Below are 25,350 nucleotides of genomic sequence, written 5' to 3'. Positions count from 1 at the left end.
AGAGCGAGACTCTGTCTCAAAAAAAAAATATATATATATATATAAGGAGTTTAAGAAGTAGATTAGAAATTGCAGAAGAAAAGATTAGTGTGTATTGTATATGAAGACATGGCAATAGAAATTATCTAAAATTAAACAGAGAAAGAATAAACATTTAAAAAACCATGTAACGCTGAGATGTGGAAAACTTCAAGATGCCTAATATACAAGTAATAGAAGTCACTGAAAAAGAAGAGAGAGAGTAACAGAAAAAAATGGGAAGAAATAATGGCCAATAATTTTCCAAATTTAATGAAAAGTATAAATCTACATATTCAAGAAGCCCAATGAACCCAAAGCACAAGAAATGTGAAGAAAACAACAGTAAGGCACATCATAATTAAATTTTTCTAAACCAGTGATAGAACATTGTAAAGCAGAGAAAAACATCACAATATATATAGGGAAACGAAAATAAGAATGATAGCAGATCTCTTATAAGAAAAAATGCAAGTGAGAAGACAGTGACATACAACATCTTTAATGTACTGACAAAAAAATTATTAAACTGTCAAACTAGAATTTTATACCAAGCAAAATATGTTTCAAGAACTAAGGTGAAATAAAGACTCTTTCACATATACAAAAGCTGAAAATATTTATCAGCAACAGACTTGCTCTATAAGAAATGTCAGGCTGGGCGTGGTGGCTCATGCCTATAATCCCAGTAGTTTGGGAGGCCAAGGTGGGTGGATCACAAGGTCAGGCAACCAAGACTATCCTGGCCAACATGGTGAAACCCCATCTCTACTAAAAATACAAAAATTAGCTGGGCTTGGTGGTGCACACCTGTAATCTCAGCTACTCAGGAGGCTTAGGCAGGAGAATCGCTTGAACACGGGAGTCGGAGATTGCAGTGAGCTGAGATCATGCCACTGCACTCCAGCCTGGCAACAGAGTGAGACTCTGTCTCACCAAAAAAAAAAAAAAAAAAGAAAACAAAGAAATATCAAAGGAAGTTCTTCAACCAAAGACATGAGGAAAATGGAAGAAAAGAAGAGATGGGTCAAACAGAAAACAAATGGCAAGATGACAGACTTGAATCTATCAATTATCACATTAAATATAACTTTGTCAAAACATCTCAATTAAAAGGCAGAGATTGTCAAATAGAAAAGAAACACAAGGCCGGGTGTGGCAGCTCACACCTGTAATCCCAGCACTTTGGGAGGTCCAGGCTGGCGGATCACCTGAGGTCAGAGTTCGAGGCCGGCCTGACCAAACCCTGTCTCTGCTAAAAATACAAAATCAGTTGGGCGTGGTGGCACATGCCTGTATCCCACCTAAGGCAGGAGAATTGCTTGAATCCAGGAGGCGGAGGTTGTGGTGAGCTGAGATCGCGCCATTGCACTCTAGCCTGGACAACAAGAGTGAAACTTCGTCTCAAAAAAAAAAGAAAAGAAAAAAACAGAAGACCAAACTATATGCTGCATATAAGAAATGTACTCTCTCTCCATATATATTTTTTCTTCTTGATCAGTCTAGCTAGAGATTGACCAATTTTATTGATTTTCTCAAAGTAACTGCTTTTGGTGTTATTCATCTTCACACACACACGCACACACACACACACAAACACATACGTTAGATGTTAAAAGACAGAAAAAGATAATCTAGCTAACCTTAACTATAAGAAAGTTGTGGTGACTATATTACTATCAGACATGGTAGATTTCACAGCAAACAATATTACGTGGGATTTTTCAAGTTTATTTCATAATGATAAAAGGTCATAAACAAATCTAAACATTTATGCACCTAATAATAAAATACATTGAGCAAAAACTGATAGATCTACAGGAGAGGCAGACAAATTATGGTTTGAGATTTAAATATTCCTCTCTTAATAGAAATGATCTACTGATTACATTTAAACTGAGCGACTCTGCATTTTCTGGATTCTGGACGGTTGCCCTTCATTAGCTCAATTGAAGAAAGAAAATCCTTGGACCAGATGCTTCACAGCTGAAGCCCGTAGGACTGCGGAAGAATACCTTGAAGATATTGTTTGCATCAAAATCACCCAAATTTATGTCTTCCTTATCCAGGTCCTGTCCACTGTGATAACGAATCGTTTTCTTGGAATCAAAGAGGATGGTAAAGACCTCGCCACTTCCTTGACCTTCTCCTCCTCCTTTTGAACCCCAGCACTGGCTCCATCATGCCGATGTGGATGGTACTTCAAGGCCTGTTTCCAATAAGCTTTCTTGATCTTGTCCTCAGAGGCATTCTTGTCCACTTCCAGAACCTTGTAGTAATTATCCCTCTTACTCTTCTTCAGTTCCAGCTGTGCATTTTTTAGGAGCTGTTTGTATTCTTTTGTTTTCTCCATCTGATATACTTTTTTCATAGCCTCGCACTGTTTCTTCATACTGTTCTGTGTCCATGAAACACTGAGCTCTTCTCAAGTAGGCTTTTATGTAAGTGTCATGAGCTTCACTGCATTTGTGCAGCTGTCTATTGCATCATCTAATTTCCCAAGCTCGGAATTAACCATATCCCGGTTACAGTAGAGTTTAGCAATTGCTTTTATGTTGTTGGGCTCTATCCCGAGGCTTCTGTGTACAGTTCATCAGCTAGTTTGTAATTTCCTTCCCTAAATGCTTTATTCCAGTCTTCTTTCTTTGCATTAAGTGCTCTGGCATTTCTGCACACAAGGCAGGCCTTCTCATGGTCAGGAGCCATTCTGAGAGCCTGTACAAAAAACTGAACAACTGCCTACTCAATACAATCTTCATAATAAAGGCAAAGTCCGCGTACATACAGAGCATCTACATTGGTGGAATCCATTCATAAAATGTCACTGGCCACAGACTGTGCTTCTGGATAACGACCCAGCATTGCTAAACATTCTGCTTTGAGGGATATTGAAGTGATGGCAGACAGGGGCAAATTCTAGGGCATAGTCCATGCAGAAAACAACCTTCTGAAAAGCCCACTTCTCAAAACCTGTTTCTATGACTTTCTCCTATTCCTCGACTGCATTAGCATTTGTGAACTCCTGTTGTGAGTGAGCATTGTTATGATCCGGTTCTAGGGCTCTCTGAAAACTGCAATGTGCTGCCATGGCATTCCCTGGAGAGAGGTGGCACTTGCCCTCTCGTAGATGTCCCCGGAAGAAACCATCATCCAATTTCACTGACTGTGAAAGTATCTCCAAGGACTTCGCAGAACCTTCCAAGCATCATCAATGTAGCTGCTCTATTACTATGATAGCTAGCATTTTTAGGGCACATATCTGTGGCTTTTGTCTAATAGTTATAAGCTTCGTTGTAATCTTCCTTGGCATAGTGTGCATTTCCTTGTTGCTCCAAAGACTCTGCTTCAGTATTTTAAATTACAAACTGGCAAAGCCATCCTCCTTTTATTGAGGTGATCCTGCCTTTTTGTTCTTCTCCATCACTGTCCTGGCAAGCTGTCTTTGCTTCCTCTTCATGGAGCAGCCCTGGCTTGGTTGCCGCCATTACCACATTGCACGGTGGGGCGACTGACAGTTTCTTAAAAAGCTAATTATATCCCTGCCATATGATGCAGCAATTCCACTCCTAGATATTTACTTAAAGGAAAACAAAGCATATATCTATACATACAAACTTGTAGATGAATATTTATAGCAGCTTTATTTATAACAGCAGAAACCTGGGGAAAAAAAAGGCTTCAATGTTTATGTTCCGGTGAGTGGATAAACAATTTTTGATATGCCCATATAACAGAATACAAATCAACGTGAAAAGTGAACTATTGACTCACACAAAACATGGAAGAATCTCAAAATTATGCTGAGTGAAAAAATACATTTTTTCTCAAAATGCATACTATATTCCATGTATATAAAATTCTAGAACACCAACTAATCTACAGTGTTAGAAAACAGATCAGTGGTTGCTTGGGGACTCAGAGGTATGGGTAGCAGGGAGAAGAAGGGGGTATTACCAAGGGGCATGATGAAACTTATGATGCATATTTTCATTATTTTGATTGTTATGCTGGGTATATACAAATGTCAAAGCTTTTCAAGGTTTATAGTTTAATTATGCGCATTTTATTGTATGTCAATTTGGCCTCAATAAAGCTGTTAATAAAAATTTTGTCAAGCTTATGTTCCCCAGTAAATGAAATTTGCTTCAAGTCACCAACCAAAAACCGTACAAGGTCCATTTTTCCTCTGTTCTGTGTTTACAACTGACAGTTAATATGAGAGACAGAATATCCAAAAATTCTATCTGCTGAGGGCCACAAATTATCAAGTCTTTTGTCAAGGGTGGCCAACCACTGGTTAGGGGCTCAAGACACAAAACACAGAACCAACACATTCAACTGACCATGATCATTTCTCCAGGGGTAATCTCAGTTCAAGTGTACACTTCTGCCAGTCCAGACTCCTGCTTCTTTATTATTACCCAAATGCTTGCACACATCTCACAAACCGGCACTATTTCACCAATGATGATTTGGAATTAGAGTGGCCACTTTGGGAGAATTCCATATGTTTCCAAAATTGTCCATCTTACAGTGTTCTTAGAGCAAATGAAGTTTCTCTTCATTAGGACAGTAAAGTCCTAATGTTGCATGTACTGTCTTTTTTGATTGGAATAAAGAAGCTTCTAAATAAAATTCTGATTCTATAATAGCTTTAATTACAAGGAAAGCACCAAAAATCCATAGCTTATTACAGTCTGTCCTTTGATCCTGTAGCAAAGGCCTACCTTGCCTCAAGGCTACAGCAGCCACTGCCAAATTCATAGCCGTGTCTGCTGGCACAATTCCAGGGGCTTTCTGGGAGCTAATGCTACACAATTTTGGCCCTTAACTGAAAATACACATTTCCAGCAAGCTGGTTTACTCCTGTAAGATCGTCTTACCTCTTTGCAAATTACTAGCCATTATTATAACACTTTATACCTTGCTACTTCCATTCTCAGGAAAAGAAGAAATGCAAATAACTTGGGGTTACCTAATTCATAACACCTCCCTAAAGTTAGATGCCACTTGGGCTAATTGAAATTTGGGGGAAGAAGCCTAAATTTAATGATTTTACCCTGAAACAATGTCTTAAAAATCCTAATTTGGCTAGGTTTATCCTGAATTAGAAGAATTAAATTTGTCATTACCAGGTAGAAATTTAGCATTTATGACAGAAATTAAATTTGGTTATAGAAAATTTTTAAAAATCTCTATTTCCTGCACAATTAAGTCATGGATTGATCCATTTACATCCACTAAAAAAGCATCCACCCCTACTAAGAGGAGGATCCAGCCTCCTGGTCTATCTCATTTGGGCAATGATGGAATGAATCATATAAGCTCCCAGACAAGGGTCTCAAGATAGAATTTAAAATAATTCCACTACAAGGATAAAGGAGAATATAGTATAGATTGGGACAGAAATAGGAATGCTAGGCCAGAATTCACACAGGAGTTCATTTGACTCTAAACCCATGCTCTTTTTTTTTTCTGATGAGATGGTTCAGAGTTTGTGTTTCAACTCACTAGCTTAGAGTCTGAACATTATTGACTCTTATGTAAAAGAGGGATTATAGCAATCTTAAAGGGTGAGAGAGCCTCTGTAAAGGTCTGACACTAGTGTTTGACTCATTTTATTTAAAATTATAGCTATTTATGTAGCAGAATGTCAGGTGATGTTGTGGAGAAACTGAGGAATCAACCAAAAAAAAAAAAATGTTATATACCAAATGATCAGTTTTCTGGCCAGAGAGAATTTGTATTGAAATTGGCAAGAAAGAGGCAGCAGGATTTTTGAACTGCCTGTACATGATTAAGTGAAAGTCAGAGGGAGTCAGAAGAGAAACTATACTTGCTTTCACAGCTCCGTTCTACAGCATTCTTCCACCACAAAAAAGCTTGCAGGTGATTTGTTCAGACCAGTTCTAAATGCCTGCAGAGGTAACAGCCCCACCTTTTGGAGATTATTACTTCACCTAACTCTGATGGGAGACAAGCTAATAGGACTTCCCATTAAGAGTATTTCTGGATACTAAATTTACTCATTTTCCTCTGTAGTCTGATTGCATTTCTTTTTATTTTCACGAATGTTCAGTGATCTTGCTTTGACTTATTGTTGCTGTTGACCTTGACTCATGGCTTCAGGTTATTCTATTAACCATCTACCTGTCCCTAGTTCTTCTTCGCCCTCTCCCTAAAAACTTGCAAAAAACCTTTCTGAGAGTATGTTTCTAGCAACAGCCTTACCTGTATGTTATAGCCTCTAAGATTATGAAGTCAACACCGACATGCTTGTTTTGAGACAGATTTCATCATCACAGCAGTGAAAGAAACACAAAATGAGTTTTAAGGGTGACTTTTTTAAAGAAGAAGATGCCTAGAGAGAAGTCTGTTGGATGGAAGATGAGCCCATTTGGCAAAGGATTAAATGAAGCAGCAAGTTTGATAAATCTGTTCGAGGTTTAAGAATATTCAGACACCTTTTCTTCCCAAGAAAATCCCCACACATCTCTTTTGGAACAAAGGCTTCTCTACAATGGTTCCAAATGATTCAGACATAACTTCCTGCATCTGTCACCAAAGGGATTTCTTCACTTTTAGTAAGACCATTAGCCGGCTTGCCAAATTCTTCAGCATAACAAAATTATACGTCATTTCTCTCTTGGGTATGCTGAAATGGTGAAAATTGCCCAGAGAAAATGGAAACTCTGATAACTGATTTTCTTACTGTTTTCAAAAGACCCAAACCTTTCTCTTATTAAATTGAATCTTTCAGGATGAACACAATCAAAACCATGGGGAATATCTCTATATTCTTAGAACACTTTCCAGCTAAAGTTTACAGATGATATTTCTTCAGACACAGATTTAGAATTAAATTATTTTTCTGAAATAGAACTCTTCTCTCTGAGCTTATGTGGAATCAGCCAATTTGACTATGTGATTTACTTTGTCCTTTTTATCTAAAGTCCAAGAATTAAAGATGAAAAAAAAAAGAGGTAAATATTGGCTGTAAAACAGACGTTCATGTCATAAACTTGATACTGAGAAATAAATCTCTCTCCTCATTAGTGAACTACTTGAGGTAGAGACTTTGTTGACAAAATGGCTGAAATGCAGGACCTCTAGTTTCCTCATAAATTATGTTTCCAAATGATTGGATAATATTGTCAATACAAATATGTGGTGTATATATTTCCAAATCAAGATGCTCTGTGGTTGTCCATAAGATTCAGATTGAGTTACATGATACCACTGCTAGATAGGTATGTGAGAAAACATATTGAACACTGAAAAACAATCTTTTCTTTTTTTTTTTTGAGATGGAGTCTTACTCTGTTGCCCAGGCTGGAGTGCAGTGGTGCGATCTCGGCTCACTGCAACCTCAGCCTCCCAGGTTCAAGCGATTCTCTTGCCTCAGCCTCAGGGTAGCTGGGGCTATAGGCGCGTGCCACCACGCTAGCTAATTTTTTATTTTTAGTAGAGATGGGGTTTCACCATGTTGGCCAGTCTGGTCTTGAACTCCTGACCTCAGGTGATTCACCGGCCTCAGCCTCCCAAAGTGCTGGGATTACAGGCGTGAGCCACCACACCTGGCCAAACATTTTACATTTGAATGTTCTTCCAATAGAAACACTTGACGACCTTTACTAGAATAACTCTTTATATACCAAAAGCATATCTGGGCTATGAAGACAAGTTCTTTGAATTATTCATTTCCTGAACACAATTGTATTAGTCTGCTTGTGGTACTATAATAAACTAGAGGTTGGATGACTTAAATCAGAGACATTTACTTTTCACAGTTTTGGAGGTTGGGAAGTCCAAGATCAAGGTGCCAATAGATTCAGTGTCTGGTGAGGGTCTACTGCCTGGCTTGTAGTCAACTGCCTTCTACCTGGGTCCTCACATGACAGAGAGTCAAAGTTCTTACTCTTCCACTTCTTAAAAAGCCACTAGGGCCAGGCATGGTGGCTCATGCCTGTAATCCCAGCACTTTTGGAGGCCAAGGTGGGCGGATAATGAGGTCAGGAGATCGAGACCACCCTGGCTAACACAGTGAAACCCCATCTCTACTAAAAATACAAAAATTAGGAGGGCGTGGTGGCAGGCGCCTGTAGTCCCAGCTACTCAGGAGGCTGAGGCAGGAGAATCACTTGAACCCGGGAGGTGGAGGTTGCAGTGAGCCGAGATCACACCACTGCACCCCAGCCTGGGTGACAGAACGAGACACCATCAAAAAAAAAAAAAAAAGCCACTAATCCCGCTCTCATGACCTCATCTAATCTTAATCACCCCCAAATCCTCACTATTAAATTCCATCATACTGGGAGTTAGAGCTTCAACATATGAATTGGGAGTAACAGGAGAGATAATGCAATTTAGTCCATAGCAATGATATGACAATATTTCATATCTCAACTGATATTTATACCCTTCTTTTCTAAAGTTCTATATCAGAAAAAAGAATTTCATGAAGAGGTCTAGAGATCGTTGACCTCAAATTCTGACCAGCTCTGCTGCTGGAACATCTGAGTTCTATCTTAGGGTGGACATTTGTTCTTTATGCCCAGGGTATTCACTCTTCCTCGTGTTGGTAACAATACCCCAATTTTGCTTTGGATGAACAACCGCATCCCCAATTCATGTGCTTAGGAAAAGGTGACTCCTCTTTACTGTGGGGTGGAGCCTAAGCAAAAGAGCTCACCTCACCACCATCCTCCACCCACCCAGACCCCAGCCACTATGATTGTTTAAAGGATAGGATGAGCACATTGACCCAATCTGAGCCAGAAAGAGAGAATGTGGGAATCCCTAGAATTTGAAGAAGCTGCAGGAGGCAATTTCCCCTCTGCAGAACTTGAAAGTAGAGTAACGTAAATTTGAATATGCTGTGGACCACAGTGCAGCGCATAGAAACGGACCCTAGTGGTATTCTCTAAGCACAGAATCAAGCAGTATCTAAAACTAGCTCTCTTCCTGGATGATTTCATTTCATCCAAAGGAGCATCAAATATTAAGTCAGAGTTCAATTTTTAAATGCCTGCAATATTTAAAAAATCCTAATTGGCATTTGAGCTTATCCACTATTCGAGAAGTAACATTTTATATCTTAATTAAATTATTATTAAAGACAAGTTTTTGGCTGGGCGCGGTGGCTCACACCTGTAATCCCAGCACTTTGGGAGGCTGAGGTGGGTGGATCATGATGTCAGGAGATGGAGACCACCCTGGCTAACACGACGAAACCTCATCTCTACTAAAAATACAAAAAATTAGCCAGGAGTGGTGGCACACACCTGTGGTCCCAGCTACTCGGGAGGCTGAGGCAGGAGAATCGCTTGAACCCGGGAGGCGGAGGTTGCAGTGAGCCAAGATCGTGCCACTGCACTCCAGTCTGGGTGAGAGAGCGAGACTCTGTCTCAAAAAAAAAAAATCCTAATTTCCACTTTTTTTTTTTTTTGAGACAGAGTTTTGCTCTCTCGTCCAGGCTGGAGTGCAGTGGCGTGATCTTGGCTCACTGCAACCTCCACCTCCCGGGTTCAAGCAATTCTCCTGCCTCAGCCTCCCAAATAGCTGACATTACAGGCATGATCCACCAGGTCCGGCTAATTTTGTATTTTTAATAGAGACAGGGTTTCATCATTTTGGTCAGCCTGGTCTTGAACTCCTGGCCTCAGGTGATCCACCCTCCTCAGCCTACCAAAGTGCTGGGATTATAGGCATAAGCCACCCAGCCTGGCCTAAAGACAAGTTTTCAACAAGAACTTTCATTAATCTGAGAGAAAGCAAAACAGCTTAAAGTTATAGAGAGGTACCTAAGTGTGCAATTTATAAGTTATATACATAAATATCAATTTTATAGTTAAATTGAAAAGTATTAAATTCAAATATTTAATCTATATTTTCCTTAAAAAGAGCTAGAATGAAAAGTCTTGGATATAGAGAATAGGATCAATAATGAGTATAGATATAGATTTGGGGACACAGTTGCCTATGCTATGGCTTTTACAAGAGCACCATGAAAGTACAAATTCCAATTCTGACCAGCTGAGCTATTTTACTCAACGTTGCAGGCTTACAACGATCTCTCCTTATTGTATAGCTCCAAGGTCTCTTCCCACGCAATAATTTATTGGAAGAAACATTTATAGCTGGATGATGGTATCTACTCAGACACCTGAAAAGGAATGGAGACTCAAGAGACAATCTTCTGCCTACAGTTCTTTAGAAACTATCCTGAGTGGCAAATCTCAATCCCAATCAACTGTTTACTCTCTTTAATGTCTTAGGCATAGTTTCTTCAAATTGAACTCCATGTAGAATCAATCTTCTCCACAAAAAAGAACTCTGTTGTTCCTCTAAGTTACAAATGCATACATCGGCTCTCTCCTCCTTTGAAAGTATAGGACAGATTTCAGACTTCAGGTCTGGATTTCTCAATCTTTTATAAGGGGGAAAAAAACACAGAACACAACCATCTGACCACTGGACACTGTTTTATTTTTCCTTTCAGTCTCATGAAGTAGCCAAATTAATGTCATAATCATGTTTTATTTTTCCTTTCAGTCTCACAAAGTAGTCAAATTAATGTCATAATCATCTTGGTATTCTGACATTTTTCCTGTATTTTTTCCCATGTGTGTGATCTTGGTATAGAAACCAGCTTTTGAGTTTTTTTTTCCAGCCAGTATCTAACATTCTGGCAGAATGAGAATGAATGAGTGACACTGTGAGAGACAGAGTTTTAATTTTAAATGTTTTAGAACTTGAGTATATTTTAGTCTTTTCAACCTATATGTGTATATGTGCATGTGTAAAAGATATTATTCAGATCTTAGTTAAACATAAGTATTCTTCCTTTTGAATAGGAAGATGTTTTAGTTAGATATTTAGTTAGATATATATTGGTTGCATGTAACAGAAAAATGAACCTAAATTGGCCTAAACAAAAATGATATTTCTCCAAATATGGCTGGATCGAGGGCTCAAAAGCTGTCATCAAGCTGTCTTTTTACTGAGACTTCCCCTGTACCGCTCTCTGTCTTTGGCTCTTCATGGAAGCAAAATAGGGCAGCAGCACTAGGCATTCCATTCCATGAGGCTTCTTGTTCAGCTGGGAAGCAGACCTTTTCCCAGAAATCAGCGAATGTCAGCATACCTGCTTGACTCAGATTGGGTGGCTGGACAATGTCTGAACCAATCAGAGAATGCAATGTAGAGATTGGTTCCACAAATTCCTGTTACCATAATGATGCACGGATGATAGGAAGCCAGAAAAACTACCTTCTTCTATGAAAAGTCCATTACAGGATATGAGTTATCTTTCATTTTTTGAAATACTTGTATTAAAATCTATGAGGGCAGTTGGAAAGCAGCTGCACTCACTATCTACCTATGGTCTGAAGATTCAGCTTAGGATAAGCTATACTAAAATACTTTGAGACATATTTCAAATCTACAGAGACAATAAATTTAAAACTCCACTTAACAGGTCAGTTTATGGTGTAGGTATTGGTATATTTTGCAAATAATTCTCAGAATGTAATTATAACCAAAATTAGATTTGAGTAATGCCCTACTTAACCCAGAAACTCAATTTGGAAACTTGAGTAGGAGGCATAGGGGAAATAATTTTTTCTGCTTTATTTTAGTTCTGTTACTATACATGATATTTGATAAGGACATGTTGACCTCTATTTGTCCCTTGTCTTAATAAACTTTGCCTTTCTTTTAGCTTAGTTCACCAGAAAGCAACATGCATATATTATCTTAACTCTTCCCTGAAATGCCTTTGTGAAAGTTTAATACTATCCTCTCAGAATCCATCAAAGGTTAATGCAGGAAATGGCCATTCATAGACATTTTTAAAAATTTTACCTTACTTTAAGCATGTGCAGAATGTGCAGGTTTGTTACATAGGAATACATGTGCCATGGTGGTTTGCTACACCTACCAACCTGTCATCTAGGTTTTAAGCCCTGCATGCATTAGGTATTTGTCCTAATGCTCTCCCTCCCCTCACCCCCAAACCCCCAATAGACTCTGGTGTGTGTTTTTCCCTTTCCTGTGCCCATGTGTTCTCATTTATCAACTCCCATTTATGAGCAAGAACATGCGGTGTTTGGTTTTCTGTTCCTGTGTTAGTGTACTGAGAATGATGACTTCCAACTTCATCCATGTCCTCAGAAAGGATATGATTTCATTCTTTTTTATGGCTGCATAGTATTCCATGGTGTATATGTGCCACATTTTCCTTATCCTCATAGACCTTTTTGCACTAACCTAATATCTTCCATAAAACAAAATTTAAAGGTACTGCTTACTGCGTTATCAATTGCTTCTCTGCTCTGTATGAATCCCTGCAAGGAATTCCTCCTGGAACAGAATTCCTACCTGGCACACAATGTTTGGAATACTGAGGGGTTTTGTTTGTTGTTTGTATGTTTCTTTTATAATATTTAAAGGGACCTCCAGAACCCATTCTGTTTCCTTTTTGGTCTTGTCTACAAGGAAACTAAAAAATATATCTATATTGCTAAATTTATGTTAAATCTAAATCATATTTACATATAAAATTACATTAATGATTCAACATCAGATTTTTTTTTTTTTTTTTTTTTTTGAGATAGAGTCTTGCTCTGTCACCAGACTGGAGTGCAATAGCGTGATCTTGGCTCACCACAACCTCTGACTCCCTGGTTCAAGCGATTCTCCTGCCTCAGCCTCCTGAGTCACTGGGATTACAAGCACGCACCACCATTCCCAGCTAATTTTTATATTTTTAGTAGAGACAGGGTTTCACCATGTTGGCCAGGATAGTCTCAATCTTCTGACCTCATAATCAGCCCGCCTCGGCCTCCCGAAGTGCTGGGATTACAGGCGTGAGCCACCACACCCAGCTCATTTTTGTATTTTTAGTAGACGAGGTTTCACCATGTTGTCCAGACTGGTCTCGAACTCCGGACCTCAGGTGATCCATCCACCTTGGCCTGCCAAAGTACTGGGATTACAGGCATGAGCCACTGTGCCTGGCCTCAACGTCAGATTTCTGTAGTAATCAATTTCTTCTCTTAAAAGCCTAACTATTGCGTTAATCTTTATATCAACTTATTTGTCTGACGTTTGAAAAATATCTTAGTAGTATGATAGTGGCCTCAAATTTTACTTGCAAGTAAAGGTATAATAATAAATTTTAAATATACATTAACTTCTGAATTTACACACAAAGTTGAAGAAAAGTTATGTACACAAATTTTTTATTGCTAAAGTGAAAAGTGTTGTGGAAATGGAGAGTACTCTGAAGGTTCACAAATCATAAAGCGTAGGTTTAAACATTTTTCTTTTTTCTTTTCTTTTTTTTTTTTTTGAGATGGAGTCTCGCTCTGTCGCCCAGGCTGAAGTGCAGTGGTGCGATCTTAGCTCACTGCAAGCTCCACCTCCCGGGTTCACGCCATTCTCCTGCCTTAGCCTCCCGAGTAGCTGGGACTACAGGTGCCTGCCACCACGCCCGGCTAATTTCTTTTTGTATTTTTAGTAGAGACAGGGTTTCACCGTGTTAGCCAGGATGGTCTTGATCTCCTGACCTCGTGATCCGCCAGCCTTGGCCTCCCAAAATGCTGAGATTACAGGCGTGAGCCACCACACCCGGCTGGTTTAAACTTTTTTCTAAAAACTGACAAGGAAATACGACTCCCAATTAAGTAGTGATTAATAATAAGCGAGATAACCTGAAATGAAATACCACACTATCTCTTGATGTTGGTACTCTAAATTTTGCTCCAATATATTCATTGCTTAATTTATATTGTGTCTATACTGCCATCCAAACCAAAAAAAAACAAAACAACAACAACAACAACAAAAAACACTTTTAACACACATTGAGCTGTTAGGTTATTTACTTATTCTATTTATTCAGTCACTAATTCATTTGTTCAACAGATATTTATTGAGCACCCACTAGGTGTTAGGCACTAAATTTTCAACCCCATTCTTATGAAACTAACAGCCAAATGGAGGAGACAGGCATCAAATAAACGAAAAAGTCAGCTAACTATATAGTGATAAAATAATAAGTGCTATGCAGAATTCAAAAACAGAGTGTTAGGGAAACACGGCAGATCACTGATATCAGAGCATCAGAGAAAGCAACTCCGAGGAATCTGACATTTAGGCTGAATTCTGAAAGAATGGTGAGAATTAGCCAAAACAAGGAGGTCAAGAGAGAGAAACTTCCAAGCTGAGGAAAAAGCCGGAAGAGCCAGAGGTAAGAAAGAGGCTGGCACATTTGAGGAACTGAAAGGCCAGTATGGCTGCAGCTCGAGGAGTGAGGGGGAGGTGGCAGAAACATGGTCCAGAAATGAACACCTGTTTAAACTGCCAGATCAGTCAAATAAAGCCAACAGCGGGGCAGAGAGTATAGGGGCTGAAAAGGTTAACAAGAGAAAAGCATAACAAATGTGTTTTTTTGTTTTTTGAGACAGAGTCTCGCTCTGTTGCCTAGGCCAGAGTGCAGTGGTGCGATCTCGGCTCACTACAACCTCCACCTCCCGGGTTCAAGCAATTCTCCTGCTTCAGCCTCCCAAGTAGCTGGGACTACAGGCACACACCACCACGCCCAGCTAATTTTTGTATTTTTAGTAGAGACAGGGTTTCACCATGTTGGCCAGGATGGTCTTGATCTCTTGGCCTCATGATCCGCCCCGCTTGGCCTCCGAAAGTACTGGAATTACAAGTGTAAGCCACCACGCCCGGCCAACAAATGTGTTTGATCACAGTTTTAGGTAACATATGAGAGCCTTTGGAATGAAGACCCAAAAATACAGGGGAAATTATCAATTTTTATGCTTAGGTTAGACAAAGAATGGACAGTTATGCAGAAATGTGATCAGGCCAAAGGTTTTCCCCCAAGGACTAACGTGATAAACTGAGGAGGAAACCCAGGAAGTGTGGGCTCAGATTCTTGGCTTCTCTGTGTGGCATTCCTTCCTCCAGGTATAGGGGCAGGACCCTTCTGGAATGAGGGTCTTAATTTCTTTATGGCGAGCTATTACACAGAAAGGTGGGAGAAGGTTAGAGTAACATTTTTGGTCTTTATGCTTGCTTTGGGGAAAGGGAGTTCTGGTTTCTATGACCCACCATGGGGGAGAGAAATTCTAGTTTCTTCTAGTTTCTATGACTTGCCTCAGGGGACTATGAAGGATGAGAGACAGGAGGGCAGGAGAAGGTCAGAGGGAAACTTTGCTTCTGAGGCCTTCATTCTGGGGTATCATTTTCTAAGCCCCAACAAGAGCAATAGATATGGTGAAGCAATTACCCTTAGACTCTCACTGTTAAACTATTGCATGAGAAATTAATATATGTGCATATGGTGCTGATTTTTTTAAAAGTGCATTTTATTGTGAGAAAAAAATACATGACTGCTTGCTGCTAATTTATGGTGAGTTATTCCCTCATTAGTCAACAATCATTTATTGAGCACCTGCTTGGTACTGGCGCTGGGTATACAAAGATGAATAGGAGAGACACCTCTTTTGCTTTCATGCAACCTGGAGTCTAGGGTAGATAAAGACAAACAAGCAGGCAAACACCTGGGACTTATTTACAGCTCAGCAGTAGTGGAGGCAGCCGTTCCACAGAGGAAGGAGGGGAGTAACCAATGGCAGACAGTGGCCACAGCAGTGTGGGTAAAGCAGTTGTGAAGAATGAGAAGGAACCCAAGACCCCATAGCACAGGAAATATTCCCCAGCCAAGAGACACGGACCCAGGCTGACCCCCCTCACTTTATTTAGCCAGGTGTCAGGGAGGAGGTGTTTTGGTATTACCATGTCAGGGTTGTCAGGAGCAATTCTGTCCTAATTCTTGATTATCCAGGGATGATTGATTTCATTTCCCTCATAAAATGAAGGCACTACTGACTTGGAGAAACATGCAGCTTTAGAGGTTGGGTTTTTAAAAGAAAACGATTTATGTTTTCTAACTACAACGTAAAATATTTGACAAATGTCAAATTATTTGACTCTATGTTTGCATTTGAGAAAAATTGCAGCCATCGGCATGCATAAAATTAACACCCCTTGAAAAATGAGGAAGTAACTATTACAGTTAGTAAATTGTTTCCCTCTCTGACCACAGAAGCAGAGGCTGGCAACCAATTTGATTTACAGAGTAAATATAATTTCTACAGTTGGGCTGAGCCTGTTGTTTTCTTAAAAGAAATATATTTTAGTTTGCTCTATGAAAAACACACATTAGCATTTTTCAGAACATTAGGAACCAAACAGTATCATAAAAACATAGAAAAAAAGGAACTAATTTTATCTTCTAGTCACAGATGATGTTCAGAATCAAAATGACATGTTACTAATAGTCAGATATCAAATTAGTGGGGCTCTGCTCTTAACCACATATTACTCCATATCTGTTTCTTTATGGCAGCAAAAGACAAGACTCCAGCAGTGGTTCAGCTGTATAATGGGAATATGAATATTCCAGAACTTTCTCTATGCCACAGTCTCTTAATATTACCTGGCTTTGAAAAGTATTGGCATACATTTGAACTAAAGATTTTTTAAAAAAATAAAATCTGGCCAGGTGTGGTGGCTCACACCTGTAATCCCAGCACTTTGGGAGGCCGAGGAGGGAGGATCACGAGGTCAGGAGATCGAGACCATCCTAACTAATGTGGTGAAACCCCGTCTCTACTAAAAATACAAAAAATTAGCCAGGCGTGGTGGCACGCGCCTGTAGTCCCAGCTACTTGGGAGGCTGAAGCAAGAGAATGGTGTGAACCCAGGAGGCGGAGCTTGCAGTGAGCCGAGATGGTGCCACTGCACTCGAGCCTGGGCGACAGAGCAAGACTCCGTCCCCCCAAAAATAAATAAATAAAAATAAATAAATAAATGAAATAAAATGTAATCTCTTAAAGAAAATTATTCTGCATTCAAGTTAAAACCACTGAATGTAGTCCCATGGGCCCTTGTCCTGGGAAAGCCACTATTCAATCAGCAGCTGTTTATGGGAGATTGAACAGGGAGAAAAAACTAACAAAAATTCCTGCCCCCATGCAACATACAGGAGAGAAGAGAAGACACAGAATAAATAAGGAAATAAAACTTTCCTTTCCAGAAACAATAACAGATCAAAAAAAGGGGGATATTGTAAAATGTCATCCTGAACTAGTCACAGTTAAAAAAAAAAAAATTTAAAAAAAAATATATATACACACATTGAATACACTCCACAAAAGAGGAGGCTCCTCTCTGTCCCCAGAGCTTGGAAGGAAGCTAGAAGCTTCGGGCAGAGGATTCTGAAAACAAAGCTAAGCTCAAGCATTAATGGGCTGCATGTTTAACATTTGATGCTAGGATAAGGTAGTCAAAGATGGGAATCATAAAACAATGTCAGTATCCCAGAACACTTTTCCAAGTCAAAGTGGAGTTGAAACAGTTAAACAGACAGTCATCTGAATAAACAGGAACCCGTTTCTATGGCGATGACAATGGGGGAGGGGCGTGACTCCCATCTACCTTCCCTGCGCAAAGCTTCTTGGGGGCGTGTTTTGTTTTATGGGACCCTTTCCAAACCCTGACCACAGCAGACAGGACAGGGATGAGCACGGACTGGAGCAATCTGTTGACTGTCCCCTGTTGTAAACCAGAGCTGCCTAATTTTGAGAAACAGAGGCCGAGCCATCAGATATAGGGGAATGGAAGCTGATGCCAACGGAAGCCCGGAGGTAGACTAGGGCCCCGGAAAAAAGAAGAGGAAACAGAAATTATGAGTAAGCAGCGGAAGTTGGTAAGTAAGCCTAGAGAAGACAATGCAGCAGATGTACAGAGAGAAACCACGTGCCTCGTGATCCTTGGTGACTTTCCTGCTTGTCCCCAGCCCAGGTCCACATGTTTCTTTATTATTATATAAGTAAATAAAAAAACTAAACAAGCCTGGGCGCGGTGGCTTACACCTGTAATCCCAGCACTTTGGGAGGCTGAGGCGGGCGGATCACGAGGTCAGGAGATTGAGACCATCCTGGCTAATACTGTGAAACCCCGTCTCTACTAAAAATACAAAAAATTAGCTGGGCGTGGTGGCACGCACCTGTAGTCCCAGTTACTCGGGAAGCTGAGGCAGGAGAATTGCTTGAACCCGGGAGGCGGAGGTTGCAGTGAGCCTTGATCATGCCATTGCACTCCAGCCTAGGCGACAGAGCAAGACTCCGTTTCAAAAAAAAAAAAAAAAAAACTGAACAAATTCTTTTTCTTGGGGTCACTATAATACATCTCTAGAGGTTTCTCGCAAACAAAAGAGCCCAAACCACACACTGAGCCCCATCCCTTCGTCATCTCGTGCTGAGCAGCAATGTCAACACCAAGAAAATGATTTCCTATGTATTTAAGGAAGGATAATCATAGTCACTGGTCCAAAATGAAACTTCTTACTGAAATGACAATTGAAATTATTCCTAGTCAGTTCACAGAAATGCTAGTTTCTTATTTTAAAATGAGGACAGATCCAGAAGAGATAAAGGGATTTAGGGAAATGGACATTTAGAAAAGTGATAGCCCCATGGGCCTCTGTCCTGGGGAAGCCACTATTCAATTAGCATCTGTTTATGGGGGATTCAACAGCAGGGAAAACCCAACGAAAATGCCTGCCCCCATGCAACATACAGGCAAGAGGAGGAGACATAGAATAAACACAGCAAATAAGTAAAATGTACAGAAAATGTGCAGTGTGTTTTTTCTAAAGAGAAAGAAGGAACAATGGGGATATAAAGCTGGGCTGGGGAGGCATCGATATTTTAGGGGAGTGGCCGTGAAGGCAGTTGTTACTAAGATAACTTGGATGAGAGGTGGTTGAACTCTGCACCGTATTGAGGATGGAACTAATGGGACTTTGGTGTTGGATCAGATGTGGGATGGAAAAGGAAGAGAGGAGTCAGGCATGAGTCCAGATTTTTGATCTGAGTAACTAAAGGATGGAGCTGCCATCTTCTATAATGGGGAAGACTGGAGGAGGAATTTCTTTGGAAGGGAGGTGGGGCCTAATGGGAGGTGTTTAGTTCATGAAGGCTCTGCTTTTATGAATGGATTAATAATGGATTAATGTCACTATGAAAAGGGCTGGCAGGAGTGGGTTCACTCTCTTCTGCTCTTCTGCCAATGTGAGGACACGACACTTGTCCCCCCAACCCTTGCCCTTCTACCTTCTGCCATGTGAGGATGCAACAAGAAAGCCCTCATCAGATGCCAGGGTGTTGATCTTGATCTTCTCAGCCTCCAGGACGGTGTGAAATAAATTCCTGTTCTTTATAAATTACCCAGTCTGTGGTATTCTGTTATAGCAGTGCAACACAGCAGTGATAATGCCGAAGTAGAGATGTCAATAGGCTGTGAAGTCAGGCATGGTGGTGCACCTGTAGTCGCAGCTCAGAAGGCTGAAGTGGGAGGATTGCTGGAGGCCAGGAGTGCAAGGCTTTAATGTGCTATGATGGTGCCTGTGAATAGCTACTGCACTCCAGCCTGGGCAACATAGTAAAACTCTGCCTATCTTAAAAAAAAAAAATTAATGAATCTGTAGTTCAAGAGAGTAGTCTGAGAGGCTGGGTGTAGTGGCTCATGCCTGTAATCCCAGCACTTTGGGAGACCAAGGTGGGCGGATCACGAGGTCAGGAGATCAAGACCATCCTGGCTAACACAATGAAACAATCCTGTCTCTACTAAAAATACAAAAAAATTAGCCAGGCGTGGTGGCGGGCACCTGTAGTCCCAGCTACTCGAGAGGTTGAGGCAGGAGAATGGTGTGAACCCAGGAGGTGGAGCTTGCAGTGGGCCAAGATTGTGCCACTGCACTCCAGCCTGGGCAACAGACTCCACCTCAAAAAAAAAAAAAAGAGAGAGAGTAGTCTGGGCTAGAGACATAAATGTAAAAGTTTTCAGAAGTCTCTGTATATGAAGTCTCCATAGATTAAAAAAAAAAAAAAAAGGAGAGATCAGTCATAGCCCATTTGGGCTGCTATAACAAAGTACCATACACTGGGTATTTTATAAACAACTGAAATGTACTTCTTTTGGTTCTGGAGGCCGGGAGACCCAAGATGAAGACATCAGCAGATTCGGTATCTGGTCAGAGCCCATTTTCTGATTCACAGATAGTGACTTCTCACTTTATCTTCATATGGTAGAAGGCACAAGGCAACTCTCTGGAGCCTCTTTTGTAAGGGCACGAATCCCATTCATGAAGGCTCCACCCTCATGACCCATTCACCTCCAAAAAGCCCCATCTCCTAATGCCATCATCTTGGGGGTTAGAATTACAACACCCAAATTTTGTAGGGGACACCAACATTCAGACAATAGCAAGGTCCAGTGACAGAACCCTGGGGCACTTCTACACTGACAGGCTAGTATCAGGATTCAATCCATTGGATAAGGTAGAAAACCCAAATAATAGTGTCTGAAAGAACATGGATGTCTGGAGGTGAGTATTTCAGGCCTAGCAAGCAGGTGCATGACATTAACAGGGATCTAGGTTCCTTTTACTTCTCTGCTGTGCTGTCCCAAGCGCATGGCTTTCATCTTCACAGTTGCCTTAGAGGTGGAATATGGCCACTGTAGCTCTAACAAATACATCTGCTTCAGGTAGGAAGAAGGAGAAAGTGGGAAAGGGCAGAAGAGCTTTCTTAGAAGTGTTACCCAATGACTTGTGCCTATGTAGCATAGGAGAGATATAGACTCTGAAGTCACCTTGTCGAGTGAGAATCATGTCTGTACCAGCGCAGAGCTAGAAAGTCTTGAGCAAGTTGATAACTTGTCTCTGCCACAGATTTGTCTTTTGAAAATGGGAACAATCACACTGCTCACCTCTAGGTTGGTAAAAAAAAATAAGACTATATGCTTTGAAAATTTTCTGCCTACAGAAAATGCCCCAAAAGTGGAGTTTTACAAATTAAGTAAATGATAATCGAAATAAAAAGGAACCCATTTGATTTCCAGTGTCTCATCTCCAACCCAGTCCCATGAATTTGGATTTTTGGTGATGGTAATATTTTAGTGAAGGAAACTTGAGTTCACTGGCAACAGTTGTGCTCCTCTAGGACTGAAAATATCAACTCATAACCAGCTAGCACGGAAGGCAATTGTCTCACTAATTTTGTAAATATTCCTTGTGGTTTCCAGAAATTATTTGGAAACAGAAACCTAAAGGAAGAATAGATTAGTGCTCAAAATCGATAATAGGAATAAGAATATAATGTAATTGTCTACTCCCAAATTGATGAATTAGGACCTATGTGTCATACAAAATTTTAGAAAACATATAGGCTTAGTCACCACTTAGAAGTTACTTAAGTAACTTTTATTTAAGGGAAAGAGAAGTTAGAAACCAGGCACTAATATTTATTTTAAAGAGCTAATAATTTAATACCACATTAGATTTTAATAACTTTAACAAATTATAATTTAAAACAAGATATAAAATACATATTCAATAACTACTACAAATTAAGAGGTATTTCAGTTATTTTTATATATATGGCCATAAGCTAAATATTTATAAAGTAGTAAAAATGTATTTTTTAATAACTTTTTTTACTTTTTATCCACTTCATTATGCTGTGTATTGCTAAGCCTTTCTAAATGTCTCATTTCCTGTTGTAATTGTTAAATACTATAAATAGATTGTCATTTATTAATTCATGTGAAATACTCATTTAAAAGGATTTATTTGTTCTCATGTTGCTCCTTTTACTTACTTATTTTTTTAGAGACAGGGTCTCACTCTGTCACCCAGGCTGGAGTGCAGATGGCACAATCATGGCTCACTATAGCTTTGACCCCCCACGCTCAAGTGATCCTCCTGCCTTAGCCTCCCAAATAGCTGGAACACAGGTACATGCCACCATGCCCAGCTAATTTTTAAATTTTTTTTGTAGAGATGGGGTCTCCCTATGTTGCCCAGGCTGGTCTCAGACTTCTGAGCTCAAGTGATCCTCCCAGCTCAGCCTCCCAAAGTGCTGGGGTGTGGTGTAAACCACCACAGCTAGCCTTATGTCGCTCCTTTAACAAAGGAGGTGTGGTCATGCCACTGCACTCCAACCTGAGTGACAGAATGAGATCCTGTCTCAAAAAAAAAAAAAAAGAAAGGAAGGATGGGTGCAGTGGCTCACACCTATAATCCTAGAACTTGAGGAGGCTTCAAAGCAGGCAGATCGCTTGAGCTCAGGACTTTGAGACCAGCCTGAGCAACATGGCAAAACCACATCTCTGCAAAAAAAAAAAAAAAAAAAAAAAAGAAATTTTAAAGGGAGGAAGACATTGGCCAGGTGTGGTGCTCATGCCTATAATCCCAGCACTTTAGGAGGCCGAGGCAGGCAGATCACGAGGTCAGGAGTTCGAGACCAGCCTGGCCAACATGGTGAAACCCCGTCTCTACTGAAAATACAAAAAATTAGCCAGGCATGGTGGTGCATGCCTGTAGTCCCAGCTACTCAGAGGGCTGAGGCAGGAGAATTGCTTGAACCCAGCAGGCTGAGGTTGCAGTGAGCCGAGATCATGCCATTGCACTCCAGCCTGGGCGACAGAGCAAGACTCCATCTCAAAAAAAAAAAAAAGGAAGGAAGACAATCTAATATCCTGAACAAAGCTTTAATTTCTTAAACTCAAAAAAAGGCTAACTACCATTTGTGAATTCATCATTTTAGTTTATTCATTTATGTCAATCAATATTTATAGAGATTGCTACATCAATCAATTTTAATGTGGATTTATTGGCAACAAATACACTCATATTTTGTCTGGAAAAAATGTCTTTACCTTCAGATGTTTGCACTGCTTATAGAATTCTAAGTTGGTTGGTATGCTGGAAATATCAGTCCATTGTCTTCCTTTGTCATCTAGCTTTCATCAGTTTGTTTCTGCTTGGAAACAATGTGTTTTGTCCTCTGGATGCTTTTAACATTTTCTGTCTTTGGTTTTAAGCAGTTTTACCAAGGTACACACCTTGGTACCTTGATGTGCTTGGGTTTTATAGAGATTCTTGAATGTTTGACTTGATATCTTGTGTCAGTTTTGGAAGCTTCTCAGCCAGTATCCCTTAAATTATTGTTTATCTCTCATTCTCTTTCTCTTTTCCTTTTGGGGATCTAATTACACATATGTAAGAATTATCACCATTTTTCATATATCTCTTCTTCTCTTATATTTTTCATCTTTTTAATTTCATATTTCTTATTTAGCAGTTCCATAATCCTTTTTTTTTTTTTTTTTTGAGATGGAGTCTCGCTCTGTTGCCCAGGCTGGAGTGCAGTGGTGCGATCTTGGCTCTCTGCAAGCTCCGCCTCCCAGGTTCATGCCATTCTCCTGCCTCAGCCTCCCAAGTAGCTGGGACTACAGGCGCCTGCCACCACGCCTGGCTAATTTTTTGTATTTTTTAGTAGAGACGGGGTTTCACCGTGTTAGCCAGGATGGTCTCGATCTCCTGACCTTGTGATCCACCCGCCTCGGCCTCCCAAAGTGCTGGGATTACAGGTGTGAGCCACCATGCCCGGCCCCGTAATCGTTTCTTTTACTGTCTAATGTGCTGTTTAGATCATCTGATGAGATCTTTTTCTCTTTTTTTTAAATTTTTTAAAAAATTCTCACAATGTTGCCCAGGCTGGTCTCAAACTCCTGGCCTCAAGTGATCCTGTTGCTTCAGTCATCTGATGAGATCTTAATTTTGATTATTTGTATTTCTCAACTATAAATTTCATTGGATCATTTTTATAGATTCCAGTTCTCTGGCAAAATTTTATATTTATAAATCTATTTTCTTAAGTCTATTATTACCATTTAAAAGCCTGTGTCTTGGCCGGACATGGTGGCTCACACCTGTAATCCCAGCACTTTGGGAGGCCGAGGTGGCCGGATCACAAGGTCAGGAGATCGAGATCATCCTGGCTAACATGGTGAAACCCTGTCTCTACTAAAAATACAAAAAATTAGCCGGGCGTGGTGGCGGTCACCTGTAGTCTCAGCTACTCGGGAGGCTGAGGCAGGAGAATGGCATGAACCTGGGAGGCGGAGCTGGCAGTGAGCCGAGATTGCGCCACTGCACTCTAGCCTGGGCAACAGAGCGAGACTCCGTCTCACAAAAAAAAAAAAAAAAAAAAGCTTCTGTCTTTATAACTCTAATATGTAGGCCATCTATTGTTTCTGCTTTAGTATTTGCCCATTTTTTTTCCTGTCTCTCGGGATGTGTGGTAATTTTTTACTTAATGCCAGTCATTGTGTATGATGAGTTATAAGATCACTGGATAATATCGTCTTTTAGAGATGACTTTTTTTCTAAAAGACAGAGAAGCTACACATCATCTTGATCCAATCAGTGACTGAACTAACTAAAATATAAGAGGTCCTTGGAAATGTCTGAACTCAATTTTTGTCTCTCTCAAACACTGTGAAACTATCTCAAGTTCTGCTTGGTTTCTCAGCCTCTTAGCTTCCACTTTCTGCTTTATTGCTTATATTCTCACACTGGAAGCTCAGGAATAATCAAATTCCCCGAGGGAAAAAAAGAGTTGCAGAATATCAAACCCACTTTTCTGCAATTCCCTTTTCTCCAGTCTTGGCTCCTCAAGTACCTGACTGGTATTGAACTCCACAACTTTTGCCTCCCAAGCCTTGTGAGCCTTAACCGTTATAGGCCTTTCCTTCTGCTTTTCCTCTCACCTGGGCCACTTACATATTGAAAAATGGCTTGAAAGGACAACCTACAAAGAATGTGAGGTTTACCTCAATGCATTTCCCTTGACTCCAGAATTTGTACCATTAATTGCAACAGTCTTAGTTGTTCTCAGATGTCTCCAAAAGCTGTTTTTTAAAAAATACTTTTTACAGGCTTTTTTGTTATTCTTGTGTTAAAGAAAAGACTGTTCAATGATACTTGTTAAAGCACAGTAAGGAAGACTTTATTCAAGATCAGCAACATGTGTTTAGGGACCACCGCTACAGGGTCTTGTAGTATGAAAGATTGGGCTCAATTCCAAATACAGCCTGGGCAAGTGGGAATTTATAGCTAAGAAACAGGGTAGAGGGTCTGTGATAAGAAAAAAAAAATTACTAACAGGAAACACCAGGGGTAAGGGAATTCTGACTAAACCAACCTAACAGGATTCTTGCTGAAGACAGGCCAGGGTGATCAAACATCACCTGTGGTGGGAGGGGAGGGATAAGAAACCTGATCATATATCAAGGGTGATCAGATATTAAAGGTGGGGGTTCTTGGTAAAATGACTTAATAGTGTTCTTTTCTAAAACTGGATTTTATAAGGAAGTGCACAGGGGGGCCTAAGAGAAGGTTCA

General features: G+C 40.2%; 1 pseudogene; it reads right to left on the bottom strand.

Annotated features, from left to right (window-relative positions):
• Positions 1-1,926: 1,926 nt before the first annotated feature.
• Positions 1,927-3,527, bottom strand: LOC129039127 (dnaJ homolog subfamily C member 7-like; annotated as a pseudogene).
• Positions 3,528-25,350: the final 21,823 nt, after the last annotated feature.

This window comes from Pongo pygmaeus, chromosome 5 (assembly GCF_028885625.2).
Source record: "Pongo pygmaeus isolate AG05252 chromosome 5, NHGRI_mPonPyg2-v2.0_pri, whole genome shotgun sequence".
Lineage (NCBI taxonomy): Eukaryota > Metazoa > Chordata > Mammalia > Primates > Hominidae > Pongo > Pongo pygmaeus.
The sequence above is the reverse complement of the archived record's forward strand: the minus strand, read 5'-3'. Positions and strand labels throughout refer to the sequence as shown.